We start from the raw sequence: 15,903 nt of genomic DNA on the forward strand, positions 1-15,903 counted from the left end.
GACTTGCTAAGTGCAAGGCTCCGACATGATAAGGGATGAGGCTTCCCCAGGGGATTTGGCGGTGTGGATATCGCTTAGTCCTTGACTATAAGCTGAAGAGGTTTTAGGCATGTGTGTGCCCATATCAGGCCACACCCCTCAGTCCTTTACTCTAAGCCAAAGAGGTTTCAGAAATGCATGCGCCCATATCGAATTGCTAAAACATCTTTATGGTAACCTTCTTTAATTGGTAGCTGGCAAGCTTCGTGACTCTACTAGATTGTGGATCTGACTCCTCCATATAAAAGACAAAGATATTTCCTTCCAATAAAAAATTATCCTTTTATAATGATTTCTAAGATGTTTTTTCCTAATGAAATGCAAGGTTGCCACTTACGAGATGCTTTGAGTTTTTAATTTACATAATTCTACGCATTAACCCTTAACAAATATAACCTACTAAATGCCAATTAAAAAAAAACAAAAAAAATAAAATTTGACGCGTTGCCTCCCTCATCTTTTTAACGGGCGTGCGGATTTCGTTTGCCTGCTAAAAGTCGTCCATTCTAAATCTGGAATTCCGCACGGTTTTATTTCATTTCGGACTATTCAATCCAGCTTATTCCATGAAAATCCGACAAAATGACGACGTTCTTTATGTTTTCCGTAATCATTCTCATATTTATTTATAAATGAAAATGATTATCCTTGAAATTGACAAACAAATGATCCTTACCCACCCACGCTTAGTTCTTAAAAATTTATATGGAAAATTAGCTAAAGATGGACCATGCAAAGTTTAAAGGCGAGAGGGGTTAAGCCAATTTCCGGTTCATTAATAAGGAGCCTGCTACTTGATCATGCATTTAGAGCATATTGGTGCTGTCAATATTTAGTACTTAAGTGAATATTTCCAAATCATTCCAATAACAATGATAATTAGTCGATAGACTTTTTCATCACATCTCTAGCAATTGAGAAGTCAAGATTACTGGTATCAGAAATTGTTATTTGTTGTCATAGTAAATCTTTGTTTCCACTCTTTGATTTCTTGGATGACTTAAACATCACACATTAAGTTTGACTTATTTTTTCCAAATTTAATTTTCTCCCTGAAACTTATGATCATAGCTGTAGATTTTGGAAGATCAAGGAGCACGGACACCTGTATTGACATGAAAATCATACGAATTCACAAGGATTTATACAGAAACATTTGGAAATTGTTTGGCGGGGCAGTGGGAATAAAATGGGATATTAATTTATGAGATTGGTTCTTAAATAACTCGGATATTAATTAACCTGCAAATTTTTTGTTAAAAGTGAAGTTTAAGGTCTTGGCCTTGCTCTTCATCCCTAGCCCGGGCTGGGGTTCTGAGAAATTTCTGGAAGTTTGGAGGTCGAGTTTGAAGTGAGCTTTTGCATTTGCCATGGCGATCGATTTAGCATTCCCTGATTTGGATTTGCAGAGGTTTTTTAATTCAACTAATTAAGTTACTCAATAACATCCAAATGTGTTGACGTTAATTGCAGTATCTTAAATTGAGGCTGGTCACTGGAAAATTTCAATATAGAATATGTTTAAAGAAAATAGATTATGCTACAGAAAAACAAATATCAGCCCTTTAGGACAATTGGTCTCCACAAGCATCATTACAACGACTCTATTGTGGCTATCGGAAATCCCTCCTATATTTACACCATATTATATAACCACCTTAAAGCCCATTTCGGCAAAACCGGTAGATAGACATCTGCCTCTACACATGAGCAATATCTGTGATGAATAAGCTTTACATTTCCAACACAGTCTGTAGCCAAGAGAACAACAAGCGTTCAGTATATAATTACACAATTTAACTTTCAAACGTAGTCCCTGATTCCCTCTTAACGTACGGCAGGCGACTCTATAAACGAGGTCTCTGTTGAGATGTTCTCCGTGCTGAGTGAAACGATGGGAGACTTGCAGCTATCCTCAGATCTTGGGTACGGCCAAACAAAGGACAGTCTAAACGGAGGCACGAAGGGCGGGCCCGTGGCTAAACAGTAGAGGATTTGCACCAGAATTAATTAATTAATTCGAAAAACTGTCATGTCTGGTGCTGTTATGTGATTTATAAATTAATTAATTAATTCGAAAAGTTGTCACGTCTCGTGCAAATCCTCTACTAGATAGACATCTCCCAAAGGGCGGCCGCATTTCCCTCAAAAGCATCTGTTTCACGTGCCGAATAACAGGCCGCTCGCCAGGATTTCGATTTGAGCACGCCAATTTGATCATCAACAAACCCTTTATATCGTCCTCGCTGACAGCAGTTGCCCCAACCAAGCTCACCTGCCAATCAGCCGCTTCCATCACCTTATTCTCTCAATGCAGCCCCCATACCCCTCGACCAAATCCTGCTCTTCTCCCTCGAATGAGTAGGTCTTCCACTGACCACTTCGAGAATGTTAGAAATATTAATTTCTACTCCAATCCATCATTAAATGATTCTAGAAGTTTAGGTTTAGGTTAGGTTTAGGTTGTGTTGGTTATAGCAGTTTCCAAAATCCTGTAGATAATTGTCTTGTCGGAAAATGTCAGAGGTTTCTAGAAATTGTAAATTTTCCTATAAAAGGGAGTGCTGTGTATTCTTTTTTGTCAATCAATAAAAAGACAATCAAATATTGTGCTGCAACACATTCATTGCGTTTCATATTTTATTGTGCCTCTGCCCACCTATCAGAGTGGTATCAGAGCCAAGTTTAGAAGAGGAGTTTGAAGGATTGTGCATAAGGAGGATTGAAACAGAGAAAGGGATATAAAGTTATTGTGAGATCTGTAAGTTTCTTATTGCCCTATTTAGGGTTTTTTATATCTGTGAATATTGTTTATAAGTTTCTATCAGGCATGGCTTCAGGGAGTTTTTAAGCTTCAATTCCAATGTTCTCTGGAAAGAATTATGATGATTGGGCTTTTAGAATGAAGCTTATATTTGATTCCTATGAGTTATTAGATATAATCTTAACTGGTTATGCTGAACCTATAGATGAGTCTGCTTTAAATGCTAATCAAAGGAAAAAGCTTGATGAAAATAGGCAGAAGAGTAAAAAAGCTTTGCAGATTATTGGACAAGCTTTGGATGACTCAGTTCTTGGAAAAATAAAGCTAGCTATTACAACCAAGCAAGCTTGGGATATTCTTGAGACTTCATATCAAGGTACAAGTAAGGTAAAGATTGTTAAATTGCAAGCACTTAGAAGAGAATTTGAGAATTTACAAATGAAGGAGTCTGACTCTGTAGAGAAATTTTCAAATCGTGTTATAAATGTGGTTAATCAAGTAAGGATGAATGGTGATGAACTTTCTAAACAGAAAGTTACAGAAAAGATTTTAAGAAGTTTGCCTCTTAAATTTGATAATGTTGTGGTTGTAATTGAAGAATCTAAGGATTTAACAACATTGTCTATAGATGAGGTTTTTGGATCCTTGTATAATCATGAAGACAGGTTGAACAAGCGTAATGGTAATTCACTGGAGAATGCATTCAAAACACAAATGACATTTGACAGAGGCAGAGGAAGAGGAAATGCTAGATTTAGAGGAAGAGGAAGAGGCAGAAATTATTTTCAAAAAGAAGAAAGGAGTCCAGATTCAGGAGGAAGAAGAAATCAATACTCTTATTCAAAGGAAAGTTATAACAACCAGATATCACAAAGGTATGATAAATCAAATATTCAATTTTATTACTGCAAGAAGTTTGGACATTTTGCAAATGAGTGTAAAAAGAAACAAGCTAATATGAGTAAACAAAATGCAATTTTTTTTTAGAGTAGTTCTGAGTCATTGTTCATTACTTGCAATGTAGCTCAAGAGAGCACAAATGATTTTTGGTTTTTAGATAGTGGTTGCAGCAATCATATGACAGGCAATAAAGAGTTTTTTGAAAGTTTGGATAGATCAATTAAATCAGTAAGTGAAGTTGGGAAATAATGAGATAGTGGAAGCGAGTTGAAAAGACACAATTAATGTTATAATAAAGCATGGTAAGAAATCTATTTCTAATGTATACTTTGTACCCGATTTGAAATATAATCTTGTAAGTGTGGGGCAGCTTAGCCAAAAAGGTTATACAGTTATTTTTGAGAAAAATTTGTGCACTATATTTGATATGCCTCCTAGTAACATGGTGATTACAAGGGTAGAAATGAGAAATAATAGAATGTTTCCACTTTGGATGAAGAGCAATATGACTGATGAAGTTGCAACAAGTTTCAAGGCAGCAAGTCAAGATCAAACATGGATATGGCACTTGAGGTATGGTCACCTAAATCTCAAAGCGTTATCTTTATTGCAAAGAAAGGAAATGGTAAGAGGCTTACCCCCAATTGAAGCATCATTAAGTCCATGTGAAAGTTGTATTTTGGCCAAACATCATAGAGAAAGTTTTCCAAAAGGGATGTCATATAGAGCAAGGGTACCTTTAGAAATTGTGCATTTGGATATATGTGGTCCAATGAAAACACTATCATTAGGGGGGAGCATTTATTTCTTAACATTTATTGATGACTTTACTAGAAAGACATGGGTTTACTTTCTTAAATACAAATATGAAACTTTTAGCAAATTTAAAGAATTTAGGACTTTTGTCGAGAAACAAAGTGGTTTACCTATCAAAGTATTGAGATTTGATAGAGGAGGAGAGTATAAGTCAAATGAGTTTTTAGATTATTGCAAAGATCATGGAATCAAAAATCAATTTACTACTAGTTACACACCACAACAAAATGGTGTTGCAGAGAGAAAAAATAGGACAATAATGGAGATGGCAAGGAGCATGTTGAAAGGTAAAAATCTTCCTAATGAGTATTGGGCTGAGGTAGTTTCTTGTGCTATTTATATTTTGAATAGGAGTCCAACAAAGATTGTGAGGGACATAGTTCCACAACAAGCATGGAGTGGTAAGATTTATAGTGTTTCTCATCTCAAAGTATTTAGTTGTATTGCATATGCACATGTTCCTAAAGAAACTACAAGTAAGTTAGATGATAAGAGTGAGAAATGCATTTTTGTTGGCTATGATGAGCAATCTAAGGCATATAGGTTGTTTAATCCTATCACCAGAAAAGTCATTGTGAGTAGGGATGTTGTATTTAAAGAGGATGAATCTTGGACTAGAAATATACATACAAATGTTACAAGTGTTGCAACAATACCATATGATGAGAATGATAAAAGGGATCATGAAGATCAAGAGGATAAACCAAGTGACCAAGAAGGAACTCCACTATGAAGTCCACAAGAAGATCACTTAGAAAATGAAGTTGAGCATGGAGAATCTTCGAATTCACAAGTAAGTAATAATTCAAACCCTATATTTGCACAAGTAAGATCAAGCAAGAAAACTAGAAGGTTAAGTGAGATTTATGATCAAGGAAGTAAATTAGACTTGCAATCAAATTTTTCTTTATTTACTCAAGATCCTATATATTTTGAAGATGTAATTAAGGAAGAACATTGGATTAATGCAATGAATGATGAAATAGAATCAATTGAGAGAAATGATACATGGGAATTAGTTGATTTTCCTAAGAACAAAGATTGCATTGGTGTAAAATGGGTTTATAAGACTAAGTTTAAAGCTAATGGAGATGTAGACAAATATAAGGCAAGGTTAGTTGCTAAGGGATTTTCACAAGAATATGGGGTTGACTGTAATGAGACATTTGCACTATAGCAAGACTTGATACTGTCAGAATAGTATTAGCTATTGCAGCTCAAAACAAATGGATGGTTCACCAAATGGATGTCAAATCAGCATTTTTAAATGGATATTTGGATGAAGAAGTCAATGTGCAACAACCACTAGGATATGAAATAAGAGGACATGAAGACAAAGTTTATAAGTTGAAGAAGGCACTCTATGGATTGAAGCAAGCTCCAAGAGCCTGGTACAACAGAATAGATTCATACATGATGAAGAATGGATTCAAGAGAAGCACCAATGAACTTACATTATATACCAAGATCAATAAACAAGGTTGGATTTTGATTGTTTGTTTATATGTTGATGATTTGATGTTCACATGTAATTTATCTACTGACATGTTTAAATCAGCAATGAAAAGGAAATTTGAAATGATAGATCTAGGGTTGATGAAATATTTTCTTGGCATTGAAGTTACTCAAAATGATAAAGGGATTTTTATTTGCCAAAGTAAATATGCAAAAGATATTTTGAAAAGATTTAGATTGATAAATTGCTGTCCAGTTTTTACACCTATGGTAGTAGGCACCAAACTAAATAGAGAAGATATTGAGAAGGGTTTTGATTCAACTATATTTAGAAGATTAGTTGGTAGTTTGATGTATCTCACTACTACTAGACCAGATATTATGTATGGAGTGAGTTTAATCTCTAGATTCATGGATTCACCAAAAACTCACATTGGCAAGCAGGAAAAAGGATTTTGAGATATATTGTAGGAACTATGAATCATGGCATTTTATATTCCACTTCATATGATTTTCAATTAGTTGGATATACAAATAGTGATTTTGCAGGGAATACTGAGGATAAAAGGAGCATATCTGGATATGCATTTCATCTTGGGACAGGCATTGTAGCCTGGGCATCAAAGAAGCAACCTGTAGTAACTCTCTCATTAGTTGAAGTAGAGTATGTAGTAGGAACAACAACAAAATGTCAAGCAGTATGGATGTGAAGGATTTTGAAAGACTTAATGCAAGCTCAAGATGGACTTACTACAATCTATTATGATAACAAGTTTGCTATTTTACTTTCAAAGAACCATGTGTTTCACAAGAGGACAAAGCACATTGACACAACGTATCACTTCATTAGAGAGTTGGTTAATAGAAGAGAAATTAATCTACAACATTGCAGATTAGAGGAGTAGCTTGCAGATATCTTCACCAAGGCCTTACCATAAGTACAATTTGAAATTTTGAAGGAGGCTCTGAGAGTTGTAAATATTAAAGAAGCTTTGTAATAGTTGATAGTAGAAATTAGGGGGGAGTGTTAGAAATATTAATTTCTACTCCAATCTGTCATTAAATGATTCTACAAGTTTAGGTTTATGTAAGGTTTAGGTTATGTCAGCTATAGCAGTTTCCAAAATCATGTAGATAATTGTCTTGTCGGCAAATGTCAGAGATTTCTAGAAATTGTAAATTTGCCTATAAAAGGGAGTGTTGTGTATTCTTTTTTGTCAATCAATAAAAAGACAATCAAATATTGTGCCATAACACATTCATTGCATTTCATATTTTATTGTGCCTCTGCCCACCTATCAGAGAAAAACTGTACAGAACTCGAAAATATCCGACTCAACAGTCGCGCGCCCAGTGTGAAAGCACTCTGGAGTAATGTAACCCATGGTGCCCACCATGTTGGTTGGCCGCTTGTTAGACGTCTGGTTATGCTCAAGCAATCGGGCGAGGCCAAAATCACCAAGCCGAGTATCATAGTTGGAGTCGAGCATTATGTTGGTCGGTTTAAGGTCTCTATGAATTACCCGCTTCTCCCACTCTTCATGAAGGTACAACAATGCCGAGGCCATGCCGGAGAGAATGTTGTATCTCTGGTCCCAATTTAGCAACCCTTTGAATATGTGCTTCTCCAGGCTACGGTTGGGCATGTACTCGTACACCATCATCAGCTGCCCCTTTTCGTGACACCATTTGAGCAGTGACACGAGGTTCTGGTGGAGCAGCTAGTTGATTATGCTGATCTCCGATATGAATTCCCCTTTCACTTGCTTTGAGTCTTTCAACATGCGCTTCATGGCCATCGTGATGTTGTCCTTGAGGAGGACTGCTTTGTGAATGGACCCGAACGCGTCGCGCCCCAGCTGTGAGTTGGTGTTGAAATTTTCGTGGTCTTCTTCAGATCTTTGTATTTGAATTCCTGAAGATGACCTGGCAGATTCTGAATTGTCCCCGCTACTTCCGCGACTTCTATTTGCATCTGCTCGTGCTTTATACAGATTACGATAATGGCCACCAGTGCTGCAATGAACAAGGTGCTCCCGATTGCTGAAAGAGAAATCTTTAGTGCTCTTCTCAGGATGGAGGTCATGGGTTTGACCCATATGCTCCACGATTTGACATAATTGAGCTGAATGTCGTCGCCCATGGAGGTGATGAAGCCGAAGTGAACTTCTGACCTGAGAACGCTGGTTAGATCGAGCGTAACGAAGAGAAGGGGCTGTAAGGTGATTGCAGATGACCCATTTTCCATGTAAACTTGAAGCTGCTATTGAATGCCGTTGAATTGTATCCACACCGCTATGTCATTGCCGCTCTTCAGATCGATCTTTGATCTATCAAGAGATGTTATTTTGATGGAATTTATGCTGTTAATGTTGATTTCGATGTGGTTTCCGTTGAGGTCATTTGTGCCGTTGTTCTCTCTTGTATCGAACTCAACTACCACCATCTGATTTCCGTTGAGTCCGTTGGTGGAGAAATTGAGGAGTCCCATCCAGAGCCCATAGCTCTTCTCTGGCGTATCTTTTACGTTCTTGTTAGAAGTCATGATAAATGCTATTCAAAAGTCCCCGTCTGCACTTGCATATTGAGAACAAATGTGGTGTTGGAAGATACGGCAGCCCCGTCTTCTCTCTTGAAGTTGTACGCTTTATTGTAAATCACTCTTCTAGATTAGTTGGCCATGGAGTATTTTTGATCTCTGTTTACTATCTCCTGTGTGACTTGCAAGGCTTCAAAAGCCGTGTTGGAATTGCTGAATATGAAGAGGTTGTTGAGTGATTCATTGAATGAGGGGAAACTAAAAAAATCACAAGTAGTTTGTCCCAGGAAAAGATTGATGAGTGAGACCAAGAGCATTCCATGGAAAAGCATTTGCTCTGATTGTAGAATTGATGATATAAACTTGTTTTCTTATTTAGGCATTTTGATGTATACAGGCGAGATGCAACGAATAAGAAATGGCGAGATGCCTGTTTAGTTATCTGGAAGTAGACATTGACATGTAGACTTTCGTCCCGAGGTTCCTTTCGACAAGGAAGTGAAGCCATGCAATGGAAATAATGTCAAAGTCAACTAGCATTGTTTTTGAGATTACATGGTATGCAAGTTGCCATGCCAATGCGAAAGAGCCAGATGGCCTTGCTTATCACTTCCTCGTAACTTATTCAAAAGTTTTCAAAGGACTAATACCATTTCGCTAGTCCTTAAACATGACACTACAACATCATACTAGGGGAAGAATTAAGTTTGATTATTTAACACTTTTGAGTTAGGAATTAATCTTAGTATGTTATGTTTAAGCTGTTTTGTCTCCCCATAACTCAAATAAAATGATAATTTTTATTGCCAAATAGATTTGCCCATTTAACTAACATAATTACAAACTAGAATAAGTGATCCAAGGAAACTAACTATTTGATAGTATGATTAAGTAGATAAAAAAAATTGTGATTTCATTTCAATAGAAGATGGTTTTGGGTCAGTTACCAAGGGAGTAGTCAAAAATAATTTTATGAAACACATTAGGGGAGGGGAAGCAAGAATGGAGAACTGGAAAGCAGTTGGAAAATGTTAAAACTTTGGCATGGTTGGAGTCAAGAACAACTCGTGGGTTATGGAGTAAAGTAGAACCATTAAATCATGTACTATCGAGAAGTACTAACACTGTTCTTCTTAGTTATTCCTCCAAATGACACACTAAGATGTCATTTTGTTGACAGTTGCATTTAGGATTTACTCTTGGAAGAGATTGTTGCACTTTCCCCTTGTCCACAGAATTGTGATTTGTGAGCAAGAAAGAAAACCTTTCTTTGAACACTGCCCCTTTATATTGTCTATTCATGCTTGAAATTAGAATGCTCTTTGGAGCAGATTAATTGTTTATTTATGTATTTAGGGAGAGCAAACCTTTATCAATATCATAAATGGATATGGTGTTTATAAAATGAAAATAACATATAAATCTGGCTCAATTGATTCACAGTTGAAAGTATTTATCCCTTGTTAGCTAATCGATATGTATTCCTCATCAAATGAAGAGGTCATTCCAGATTGATGGCTAGAAATTGGTGGATTCAACTACCTAAGAAAATTTAGCTACCATTTCTAAGAGCATAGTTTCGACATTTAATCTTATTAGATTCTAATCAACTAAACATACATTTTCCTTATCCCTCAGCAAAGAGAAATATGGAATGCATATTTGAAGTGGTTGTATTCAGTGTTTGGTTTAATTGTTAAGACCGTGTCTTAAATCAGGCTTACACGATGTTTTTGAAGTTCTTGTTTATAAATTTAATTACACACAAAACATTTGACATAATAGATTTCCAAAGGAACTAAACGATACTTTTGTTGTTCTTGCCTTCAAATGCAACTACTTCCTTGGATACACCGTAAGGTTCCCATTTGGTGCTCTTTTCTTTAACTGGCTTGAATTAAGTTTTTGTTTTGGAATATAAGAGAATGCGTAGAGCTGGAATTTGGATTTCCAAAGAAATATCCTTGGGAGTGCGTAGAGCTATATTTTGAACTAATACTATTCCATTGATGTAGGAAACTAGAAAAGACCAAAATTCTAGAAATATCAATTATTGTGCTTGGCAATATATAATATGATCTTTGTATCATACATGAATATGTGAAACTTAACACCATTCTTGAACATGGTTACCAAACAGATTGATTGTTATTGCATTAAAATGGGATTCCATCAATAATACTCATTCCTAGTTTTATTTTCACATGGAAATGACATTAAAAATCCCTGTTTGTTATTTTGATAGTGTTTACTCAAAGCTGATGTTGTATATCACTATTGATCAGACTATAACAATTTTTCATCTTTGGCAAATTAAATATGATTGTGTGGATGTCAGACCAACTGTCAATCACCTATGTTTGCTTGTGTATGCTTATCTATAGGCTGGAAATCAATAACAACAAATAATCTTGCATATGATGCAAGTATCTTTTAAGTAATGTTATTATATGGAAGCATGAAATTTGAGTACTTATGTGGTTGGAAATATTGATAAATTCTAACATTCTTTTACTGTGTTGTGAAAGGTTCACAAAGTAATTGGTACATCAATTAGAAACCTCCTTCAGAATGCCTATCCTTTGGAATGCCTATACGTGGATAGAGCATCGAGATTCAATTTTTAACTCTGAACTTAAAATACTTCTTAGGATTTTTCTTTGTGGATGCATTTAGAATTCCTTATGGGATGGGTGTAATGTGGCTATTGGGATGGAGTCTCAAAGTGCTTCAAATGGCGAAAGGCATTTATATTATCTCATATGTGTAAATATGTTTCTATTTTATCTCCATGCCACATTTCGTGTTTAGGCTACTTAGACATATGTGGAAAGTAGTATATTTCATGACTGCACTAGATCCATCTGATCCTCTTGTTCTGAATTGTTAGGTTTCTTGTGTCAGGGTCGGGGCATTCTTCATGTTAGGAAGAACCCTGAGGAAGCTACACAATCTATGGTTGGCATGGTAAAAGTGCCTGGGTCATACACCCTTTCTTTTACTATAGATCAGGATGTCATCAAAATAAACTACAACAAACTTACCAATGTAAGGTTGCAACATTGTATACATCAACCACATAAATGTGCTAGGTGTGTTTGAAAGTCCAAAAGGAATAAGCATCCACTCATACAAACCATCTCTTGTCTTAAATGTTGTCTTCCATTCATCTCGCTCTCAAATATAGATATGGTGGTAGCCACTTCAAAGATCAATCTTGCTAAAGTACTTAGCACCCACTAATTCATCCATCATGTCCTCTATCTGAGGAATAGGAAACTGGTACTTAATTGTAATCTTATTAATCGCTTTGATATCAGTGCACATCCTCCATGTGCCACCCTTCTTTGGAGTCAACAATGCAAGTATTGCACATGGACTCATGCTTTCTCTAACCAGACCCTTTTGCATTAATTCTATCACTTGTTTATTCAACTCTGCATGTTGTGTTAGATTCAACCGATAGGCTGCTTGATTAGGTAGAGTTGCTCTAAGAATAAGATCAATATGAAGCTGAATATCTCTTTTTGGTGGGAGACCATCATGCAGTTCATTAGGAGCAACATCAAAAAACTCCTCCAACACCTTCATTGCTTCGGGTGGCATCAATTTTTCTTGCTCTTCTCCTCTTTTTAGTACCAGTGCATAACAACATCCTATTACTTTCATTTCTTTGATAACTTCTTTTGCAGACAACATGGCTTCATTCTTCTTTTCATCCTTAAGTAGAAATATAACCACTTTAGAGCCATCCTTCCAAAATGTGTAAGTATTTTTCTCCCCATCATGTATGACCTTCCTAGATCATACTACCATGGCCTTCCCAACAACATATGGCAAACATCCATAGGAATATCATCACACCATATTTCATCCTTATAAAATTTCCCTATGGTAAATCCGACTAAAAATTTTAAATATCAATGGTTACTTCATTTCCTTTCTTAAACCATGTAATACAATAAGGAGGAGGATGCTTTTAACATTGTAAATTTAATTTCTCTACCATTTTCCTAATTACCATATCCTTAAAACTATCGCCATCAATAATAATTTGACATACCTTTCTACTAGAAGTGCATCTAGTTCTGAAGATGTTGCTCTGGAGCCAGGAATTGTCCCAGTTCTTTGCAAGAACTTCATTTTTTTCTGAAATGATCATTGATCTTCTCACCATGAGTGTTTCTCCCATATCTGGTGAAACTTCTTTCTCCTTCTCTTCTATCTGAACTAGGTTGACTCTATGTTGTATCTCTTGATTTGTTTCTAGCATGTTATAATTTGATTATTCAAAGCCTCTATGTCCTTCTTCGCCACATTTGGAATAGGTAAAGGGCCTCCGTTGGCTTTCTTAGCCTCTTCTACTACCATAACCTTGTCCTCATTGAAATCTCCTTCCTCTTTCTTCTTTTGTAGGATCTTGTCTGGAATTTATATTTCTTTCAAATATTCTCCTTAGCTGTAATTAGAACTTCCTTGAAATAGTGTTGAGGGACCCCTTATTCCTCCTCTATTCCTCTGATTCTACTGTCGATTCTATTTTTCTTTAGCCTTTAGGGCCAGTTGGTAAGCTTCTTCCATACTGCTAATACGATGCATGCTTAACTCATCTTGGATAGAAAATTTTAGGCCAGTTATGTACCTAACAACCATCTACTCATCATCTTCTTGATACTCTATTCTCATGGATAACTTATAGAACTCATTTGTGTACTCTTGTTGTAGTGCCTGCCTCTAGTTTGCATTTTGTTATCATTGTTGAACTCTTTTAGAGCTAGTTTCATGTTGTTGGTTAGCAGCATTCTTTTGGGATTATCAGATATTCTGCTATGGATTCAGTTTATTATGTGATGAGATTACTTAAACCCTACATTTCATGTATGTATGATGATTATTACATTGCTTTCAGTTATTAATGATGATTAGTAAGATGATTTATTATCATATGTGTTTTATTATGGATACTTACCCCATACTTGCATGTGTATGGTGTGTGTGTTTTCTTTGCGTGTTTGCTTTTGTATGGTGTGTCTGATGTGGTTAAGGAAGGGAGTCGTAGTCACCTGCTAGTCGGGATCTACACGATGCACCACTTCCTGCCATTACTTGTTTAGCTTAGTATATATTGTGCTTGTACATGCATGGTTTTTATGCAGGTTGCAGGTACCGGGTATCGACTTCCCTGAATTGCCAGGATGAGCGTACCCTATCACATTATCTCAATGATAAGAGAGGGGAGATAAATTCTCAAGTCCAAATCCCAACCTTTAAGCCATTTGTTCTAATTGGAAAATTAGGACAAGTATCTGAGTTGAGTACCCTCCGAATACATTGGATAACGTAATTCATGATATTAACCTTTGGTTTGATTTTGTATGTATTTTGGCTATGATGGATTTTCATATTTTTACCTTGAGAGTCTTTGATGTATTTTCTATTAATTAAGCCTAATTAAAAAATTTAATTAATGGTTTAATTCGATGGAAAATTAATATGATATTTTAATATTTATTTTATTTAATTAATTGGGAAATTAATTAAATAAAATAATTAAATTTGAAAATAAAAAGTTAAAAGTTTAAATTTGGAATGTGACAATATTTATTTTAATAATAATATATTTGGAGTTCATTTTTAAATAAATGACTAAATAATATTGTTATTAAAGCTAATAAATATTTTAGCAATTAAGTTTTGGAAAATGAAATTTAAAAGTGGAAAAAATATTTAAATTAATAAAAGATTCTAAATCTCATGTGATTAAAATATAAATATATTAAAATTGAAAAGTGGAATTATTAAAGTTAGTGCATGAGATTTAATAAATAAATAAATTAAATTGGAAAGAGTAAATTAAATATTATATTAATATTTGCTCACATAGGAGTTGGCAAATTCTCGAGAGTTGTCATGTAGACAACACTGGAGTTTGCACTCTAAGTTTGCACAAGTTATCTACACTTAGAAGTTAGTATTTTTATTTGAGCACATGGTGTCTACAACCTTAAGACTCATCTAGAAGGTTGGAGAAGGCTCATGCTTGGTTGTCATGCTTATCTTCTAGTTGTCTCTAGAGACACTCTAGATGCATCTTAGAGGCCTTTAAATTGAGGCTCTCCTAGTGTGTTTGGACAAGCTGAAGTAGAAGCTTAATGAAAGCCTTATGGAAGCTTAATGGAGGCTACAAGCTTCAAGCTAAATTGGAAGCTTCAAAGCTTACATGCATTGGAGAAGTTCATATGCTCATATATTTTCTACATGCTCTATGAGGTTTTCGGTTGGCTTGGATCTTGGAGGAATTGCGAATGATGGAGAAGGAAGGGGATTGCTATGGACTTCTGACGCATGATGGATTAGCATCAGTGCCCAGGTGCACTCGTGATAATCACATACTCTCTTTGCACTCTTTCTCTTCCTATCTTCATCGTGTCTGATTATATTCCATGAATGAATTTGCAAATTTGAATTGGAATTTAGATATGTATTTATTTGGTTGCAAAGAAATCAATAGAAAACAATTAGATAACCCTAGATCCAATTTAAGAGACATTAGATTTAAATGGGTTTGGGTTCGAAATTATAATATGAATAGTTAGATGTAACTTTTCTATCAAATTATGCGTAAGGACAAAACTATTAGAGAAATTTATGGAATAAATTTAGAAAAACAATTATCTTTCTTAATTCGTCAAAACAAAAAGCTTTTCTTGTATAAATTGGATATATATGTTTAATACAATGCTAAGTATTATTGATAGAAGTACTGCGAGTATATCTATATGTATATATATATATATATAAGCATATATATATATATATATATATATATATATACGTATATATACATATATGTATAAAATTGTTTTAAAATAATAATAATAATAATAATAAACGCAATGGAGAATTCTTTTAATAAAATACTGAGATGCTTATTTACAACTCAAGTATATATATATATATATATATATATATATATATGTATTAGCTTTTTGTTCTATGGAATTATCGATACTATAATCGCAGTGGGAAAACTTTGATATATATATGAGGGGCGGGATATACCCCCACACCCGTATTCCCTCTTAACTTATCGCCGACGGTGTCTGGTCTGCGAGTTGTAGAGAATCTTTATGATGTCGCAGCGTACCAGCCACGGTACTACGGTACTGCGTGGTCTTTATTCAACCATCGCATGGCGCTTACGACCCCCTCGACCACCTTCACCTGCCGTCCTTTCCTTCTGTCTCACCCGATGGCAATATCTTACCCGGCAGGTCTGCATTACGACCGGGAGTTAAAAAGGCCGCAGGGCTAGTGCGATGTGGCAGTGGCTTTAAAGTCACACCATCCTTTAAATCGCAAAACATTAGTTTATAAACACACCATTTTT

At 35.3% G+C, this 15,903-nt stretch overlaps 1 pseudogene; it reads right to left on the reverse strand.

Annotated features, from left to right (window-relative positions):
• Nucleotides 1–1,473: 1,473 nt before the first annotated feature.
• On the reverse strand, nt 1,474–8,845 carry LOC149556383 (putative L-type lectin-domain containing receptor kinase S.5; annotated as a pseudogene).
• Between the last annotated feature and the right edge of the window lie 7,058 nt (nt 8,846–15,903).

This window comes from Cupressus sempervirens, chromosome 5 (assembly GCF_028749045.1).
Source record: "Cupressus sempervirens isolate cs-2001-9-10 chromosome 5, ASM2874904v1, whole genome shotgun sequence".
Taxonomy (NCBI): Eukaryota; Viridiplantae; Streptophyta; class Pinopsida; order Cupressales; family Cupressaceae; genus Cupressus; species Cupressus sempervirens.